This window comes from Miscanthus floridulus, chromosome 9 (assembly GCF_019320115.1).
Source record: "Miscanthus floridulus cultivar M001 chromosome 9, ASM1932011v1, whole genome shotgun sequence".
Taxonomy (NCBI): domain Eukaryota; kingdom Viridiplantae; phylum Streptophyta; class Magnoliopsida; order Poales; family Poaceae; genus Miscanthus; species Miscanthus floridulus.
Genome location: NC_089588.1, coordinates 8235889 through 8242758, shown reverse-complemented (window position 1 = coordinate 8242758; position 6870 = coordinate 8235889). Strand labels below are relative to the sequence as shown.

Sequence of the window (6870 nt, the reverse complement as noted above, 5' to 3'; positions counted from 1 at the left end):
TTTCTAGACCAGTCAGCTGCTCCTCCTCACAGGTGCACTATTTATCAATTATCCGCTACAGTATTTCTTTCTCACACAACCAACCGATACCGTGTTTTGGCTTTTTTTTTTTTCACACGGGACCATAAACGCTTAAGCCCGGTACAGTTAAGCTACCATTCACGCTAAAGTAGTCATGTTTATCGTTTTCAGTCACTTTAATGTCAAAGCTAAAATTCTATAACTGTAGCTTTAATCTCAAACTGCTTAACAATTACTAAGCCGTGACCGTGAAGATAAAGGCTTTTCCCGGAAGGAAGGAAGGAAAAAAGAAAAGAAATTAGAAAGAAATGGCGTGGTGGCTTTACCTGGTTTTCTCACGGTCACGGCTTGCTGCTTCGTCTCCCTTCCGTCGCCGACCGAGAAGGAGAGGGAAGAAAGGGATTGGAAAAAGCTAGGGTTTTCGCCATGGCCATCGCCCACCTCCAGCTCCCCGTTCTCGAATCCATTCTCCCCACGCTCTCCTCCTAGCTGCCGCATCTCGCATCGCCGCAAAAAAAGGGACCGCCCGCTTCGATTCCGCTCCCCCATTCGAGGCTTTCCCTCCCCTTCCCCCAAATCGAATCGCAGCATTACCCGCCGAGCAAGCAACCCACCGACCGACCCGCCCTTCAAGGCTCCGACGGCGCTGGCGATCCAGCAGCGGGCTTGCGTAGCGGAGGCGGCCGGATAACCCAATGTGTATGCTCTGCGCCGTGCAGCGCTGGTCGCGGCGCGTCGCCACCATGCTCCCGTGGCTCGTCGTCCCGCTCATCGCCATCTGGGCCGCCACCCAGCTGCTCCTCCCGGCCGCCTACCGCTTCGAGGTCACCTCCCCGCGCCTCGCCTGCGTCTCCGTGCTCCTCCTCAGTCCTCACCCTCTTCTGGTACGAGATCCTCCTCCCGCGGCTCTCCCTCTGGCGCGCCCGCCGCTCCGCGCGCCTCCGCGAGGAGCGACGCGCCCACGCCCTCGAGCTCCACAAGCTCCGCAAGACCGCCACCCGCCGCTGCCGCAACTGCAGCAACCCCTACAGGGACCAGAACCCCGGCGGCGGCAAGTTTATGTGCTCCTACTGCGGCCACGTCTCCAAGCGCCCCGTGCTCGACCTTATTTCGGCCGGGAAGGCCCCCTCCAGGTGGCCTTGCGCTCAGGATTGCGGAGACTGGCTCGACCTGCGCTGCTCGGCCGGCGCCAGTACCTCCTTCTGGGGGTTCTCATGGCACCTGCTGTTGTCATTTTTCACAGCAACAGTGAGGTGTCCCTTGAGGAAGATATTCAGACTTACATCGTCAGGGGACGGTGAGGGCTTGGGCCCAGATGGTAAGAGGTTGGCAAAGGGAGGGGAGAATGGGGGAAAAGCTGAGGAGAGCAGGGTCGAGAAGGCGAGGAGGAAGGCAGAGGAGAAGAGGCTAGCGAGGCTGGAGAGGGAAATGCTGGAGGAGGAAGAAAGGAAGCAGCGGGAAGAGATGGCAAAGCTGGTGGAGGAACGCAGGAGGCTGAGGGATGAGAAAGCTGAGGCCGAGGAGCGGTCCAAAAGCGTTACCCCTGTTGGGGAGAAGGATGCTAGGAGGGAGGCGGAGAGGCGGCGCCAGGAGAGGAGGAAGAAAGAGGACAAGGGGTCAAGCAAGAGTAACTCAGATTGTGAGGATATTGATAGGCGATTGGGCAGAGAAGGTGACAGGAAAAGAGCCTTCGACAGAAAGATTGACTCTGACAGACGTGAGGGTTACAAGCCTCATTACTTTGAAGCTAACAATCATAGTAATAAGACAGTGGAGAGCAGAGCGAAGTACTTCGGCCGTATGACAGGTGGTTTCTTATCTTCTTCAAGAGGGTTTGGCGGTGGTTCCTTCTTTGGCAGAAGTGCTCAGGCCCCTGTCCCTCAAGTTAACAAGGTTAGCAGACCTGTAGTTCCTGCAACTGACCAGGGTAATGCAGCCAAAAGAGATGTCCAGCATGCAGCCATGCAAGCTGCAGCCAAATCCGCTTCAGCTGGGGAAACCAAAAATTCATGGACGAATTTTAATCGACCTGTGAGTAACAAGGGCATTGCTACTTCAGTGTCAAATCTTGTTGTTAGAACCAGTTGCATTAGCTGTTTTTACCTGAATTTCCATCTTAAATCTTCCACTTTTTGTATTTTGCTCTATGCAGGTTAGTCCAAATGTGCAGCCAGCCCCTACCAGCTTTAAAAAGTCATGGCACCAGCTGTTTAGTCGTTCAGCATCAGTCTCCCCTTGTCCTGATGCTACAACTTCAGCTCGTGATATGAACCGGAAGCCAGAACCAAATGGAGTGCAAATAAGCAATGCTCATACATTTCTATCTCAGTATCCTCCTCTGGACAGCAAGCCAAATTCAAGCCAGTCCATGCAATTTCCAGGTTTTCCACCGCTTAATGGAGCACCTCCCAATAAGCCACTACCTCATTTTCCTGCTGGACATATGCCTTTCTATGATGATGCAGAATCTGTGGTATTTGAAGATTCAGAACAGTTTGAGGACCCATGCTATGATCCAGATGCAATCGCATTGCTTGGGCCAGTTTCAGAGTCTTTAGATAACTTCCCTCCAGACTTGGATTGTGGATTCATCTCAAGTGATGTCGCCAAGAAATCACATGGGAGGCCTTCACCAATTGAGTCTCCTCTCTCTAGATCTCGTATGGTTGAAGAAAAGCCTATCAAGCCCCTGCACTTATTAGTTGCAAAAAGGCCTGGTGGTCCTATTCAGCCTGAGGCTAGCAGTGAGCAAGGCACATGGCAAATGTGGAGCACGCCATTGGTTCATGAAAGTTTAGGTCTCCAAGGCCCTCAGAGTCAGTGGCCTCGACAGACAAATCAATTAAACTATAGTGGCAATCTTTTCAATGGTGGAACAAAAGGCCCCCTGGGTACTGGTTTGAACGACAGTGATCCATGGCTGCAGAAAGCACCTTTCCAGCAATTGCCACCTGATACACCAAGCCTGTTCCTTCCACATGAAATACCAGGGAAATTACGCAATGACTTGGTTTTTGGGTCTCCAAACAAATCAGCACATGAACACCCCTTTGGATCACCTGGTCCTTCTTGGCCCAAGTAAGTAGTTTCCTATCCCTCTTTTCTTTTTAGAAAATTTGCTGCAACAAAGGCTTTCATGACCACTGAACATCATATAATTTGCACTTGAGCTAGAAATCTGGTATAGCAACTCATTATTGAATAGTTGTTGTCCTTTCCCCAGATGTTGACAACGCTAGTTTCATGCTATTGTGTGAGTCATTCGAGTTTTGCAGTTAACTGCTTAGTATAGTTCCATGTATCAATACATTTAAGCACCAAATTATTGACATTTTTTTAATGATAATCATTTGATGACATCTGCTTAAATTTGCGTGTACATAGTTAAACACGAGTGAAATCTCCATGTGTGATTGTGGATTACTCCTTACTTCAACCAGGACATTTATATGTACAGAAATTAGAAACCTTTGAAAAGCAGAATGAATTATCTTGGTATTCTCCAATCATTAGGTGGGAGTTCTCTGTGGATCTTATTTATGAGAAAGACGTGTAATCTGGGGCAGGGCAGTGGTGCTTCAAGATTTTTTTTTATATGTTTCATGAGTTAGAACAGCTATTCACGTGCCTGAACCTTAATTGCTTCTGCTGGGTTTCAACTCTAGCCTACCCCAACTTGTTTGGGACAAAAGGCTTTGTTGTTGTTGTTGTTGTTGTATGTTTCATGAGTTAGTCACACCAATTTTGGTCTTTGCAGTCACTATTAAATGTGTCCACCTAGATGTTAGGCACCACCATCCTGCTTACTGCTTAATTGCCACATACTCTACCCAGAGTGTCTGCCTAATCCTAGCTAGTCTCTAGGCACCCCCCTGTTTTCTGTCTAGTGACTAAAGCTTTTTGGAACATTTAACCGGACATGTGCGTATCTGATATTTCTCACTTTCATGGATCATGGTCCATTGATGTTATTATGGCGTTAACTGTTCTACTTTGCTCGTGAATTAGGATGATGATGAATTGACAAACTGCCATAATGAATAAGCTAGCTTGGAATATGTCTGGTCATTTTGAATGATTCGTTCCACTGTTCGTGATTGTTGAATCTTAACACTAAATGTGTCTGTCAGTCAAGATTATGTTACAACAATGGCACGGTTGACCAATGAGTTGGCCATGGGTTTCTTTCAGCCCAGCTAGAAATTATGTGCTAAGTGAATACCTTTTTCTTAAGGCAGTTCAGAGGCACATTCATTGCTAGGTCTAAATTGATTAGAAAGAAGGGTACAGAAACCGAGGAGATGGGTAGTTGTCATCATGAATTATCAGATTATCAACCAATGTTTTTGTCCCTGGTCCTGATGATGTGCTCCTCTAACATTTAGTGTATTATATTCGGATTTAGTGGTCTGGTCAAGATTTGCTTTCCAACAGTAACTCAGGGGTACTCAAGCGTCTGATAACTGCCCAGGTTCTGTGTTTACAACGAGAAGTTTTGGAGGGGATAAGCAGACTAAACACTTGATTTTATAGGATGCTTCCTGCAACATCATGGTCTTCTACGTTCATATCATCCATTGGTTGCATTGATTTTTTGTATTTTTAAATAGTGTGGGCTGCTTCTTTTGATACATAATTAGAGGCTAGACTTAGATGGTGCAAAATCAGAACTTGCTGCAGGCTAAGCTGTTCTGTTGCATGCAGTTTGATGAGATACGTATAGGTTGATAGCGAGTGTTCTAGTTTCATTTGTATGTCTAAGGTTGGGATGGTCTTATGTCCAAGAAATGCGATTATATGAGATGGAGATTGAATGAAACTCGGCTGGCGCCAAATGTCCAAAATGATTGAATGAAACTCGGCTGGCGCCAAAAGTCCAAAATGGATGATTAAATATTTGCTATAGGTTGTGCAAGGCCACAACCCTTGAACATATGAATGCATGGCTTTATTTATGGAGAGCAACTGTTGAGCCAACGTTTTATGTTCTCTGAAAGATGTAGTTTGATAGCATTGAACTTCTGCACTGTAGGTGATTGGTATGCTGTTCATCAGTGGTGTTTGGTTACTGCATCCTGTTTGACCTTGCTATTAATTATTGGGCATAATTTTAATTGTTACTTTATTAGACATACGATGAAGATTTTTTTAAAGGTGGTAACTGTTACCTTTTTTTTTTGTTTGCATGGTTGGGGCAGGCTCCTTCATACTAAAAAAGCATATGTAAAGGTGCTGTGATGCAAGAGCAGGCAGCCTAGTCCATGTGAGATGAAAGTTTTAGTCCAGTTAGGATACAACTAGAGTTCCAGGAGGATCAAAAGACAAAGGCCCAATGGGGTGTTCAGTCTTATCCCATGGTGATGTCTCTAGGAGGAGAGACAACCACACAATTTACGCAAGTGGGCTGCCACCCACAGAAATTTGGCTCAAGGGAACATGGAAATTGGGTTATCAGTTTTCTTAGCATGACTAGTTCATTTGAGTCATTTTTGAATACTCAAGTAGTATGACAGACCATCCGGTTCCTACTTCCTACAGGCCAGAAGCACTTGACCTATCAACAGGCTCCAAGCTGATGGAAACTTAGCATAACTAGTTCAACACATGGGCCAGCGCCATCCCATTTGTGAAGTTTAAAATTTTCATATCTATGGTTTTAAGATACAAGATTCGATTGTTTTTGCGTTGGACTTGGTCTATTGCCGTTTGAATTTGCTTGTTTCAAGTTTACGACTTGTACCCTGGAAGCTGTTGGCTTGAAATTGAGTTCATTTGGTCTGGATGGCACTGGGTGCCTGAAATCTTTTACTTTTACCATGGGTTGTGCCTTTTGGGTATGCATCACACTGCTTGGTTTCTGTTTTAGTGACAAAACATTTCAACTATCCATATCTTATCTTACTTCATTTTTTTTTCCTGGTAGTAATATCATCATACATACATTCATACTGGCATCGTTTGTTGATAAAGTGAAAACGCTGGATCTGACGATTTTGTTGGGGTTATTATGTATGCAGGGAGGAGCTGATACTGAATGGAGCCCAGGAAGGTGGCGGCCAATTTTCATTGCCATCCAGCGCACCTGTTGGAGGCGGAGGAGGTTTATTTTGCTCGGCAAGTCCCGATGTACAGTCCTCCGTGTGGTCTTTCAACGAAAAAGAGACAGCATAGCAGGGACAAACCTAGTTGTAGAAGGAAATGGAGGATGTATGAGCCAGGACTTCCTTGCCTCCTTTGAGTGTTGCAGGGGGGGTTACTTAGCGAGGAGATAAGGCTCCCTGTGTTCCTTGACGCGAAAAAAGATATGGGGTCATTTTGTTTAGTAGCACTCTCATCACCTGACCTGTTAACACGCGGCACCTGATGCATTGCCTCATGTGAAACTTACTTTCACCTGATGTGTTGGTGCTTCTCGTCGTATGAACTCTAGATTCAATGAAAAATGGGCATGGGGACTTGTCCTGCACAGGTGGAGTTTTGGGTCCCCGCTAACACTGACACAGCTCCCTTTGGCAATGCGCAATGGCGTGTGCCTATATTGAGTATTGACTGATTTGTTTGAAGGTGGTTGTTCGGCTGTACTTAGGTATATAATATGTAGGTCGTCTTGTGCAAGTGGTAGTGGATAGCATAACCATGAAGGGCTTGCTCTTATACGTACATCCTTGAGGATTGGGTGGGGATTCCAATCCGAACAAACCTGTATGTAGGTGGAAGAAATTTGGTACACAATGCATGGGAGAAGACAAGAGGTGCTGGCATTAATGCTTATTAGTAATCAATTAGTAATATTTAGGAATCATCTTGTATTGGTGATGCTGGGATCGGCATATGCCCCTTTTTTATTTT

The 6870-nt window shown here is 46.1% G+C and overlaps 1 pseudogene; it reads left to right on the top strand.

Moving 5' to 3' along the window:
* The first annotated feature begins 343 nt into the window (after nucleotides 1-343).
* Nucleotides 344-6487, top strand: LOC136483363 (stress response protein nst1-like; annotated as a pseudogene).
* The last annotated feature ends 383 nt before the right edge of the window (nucleotides 6488-6870 follow it).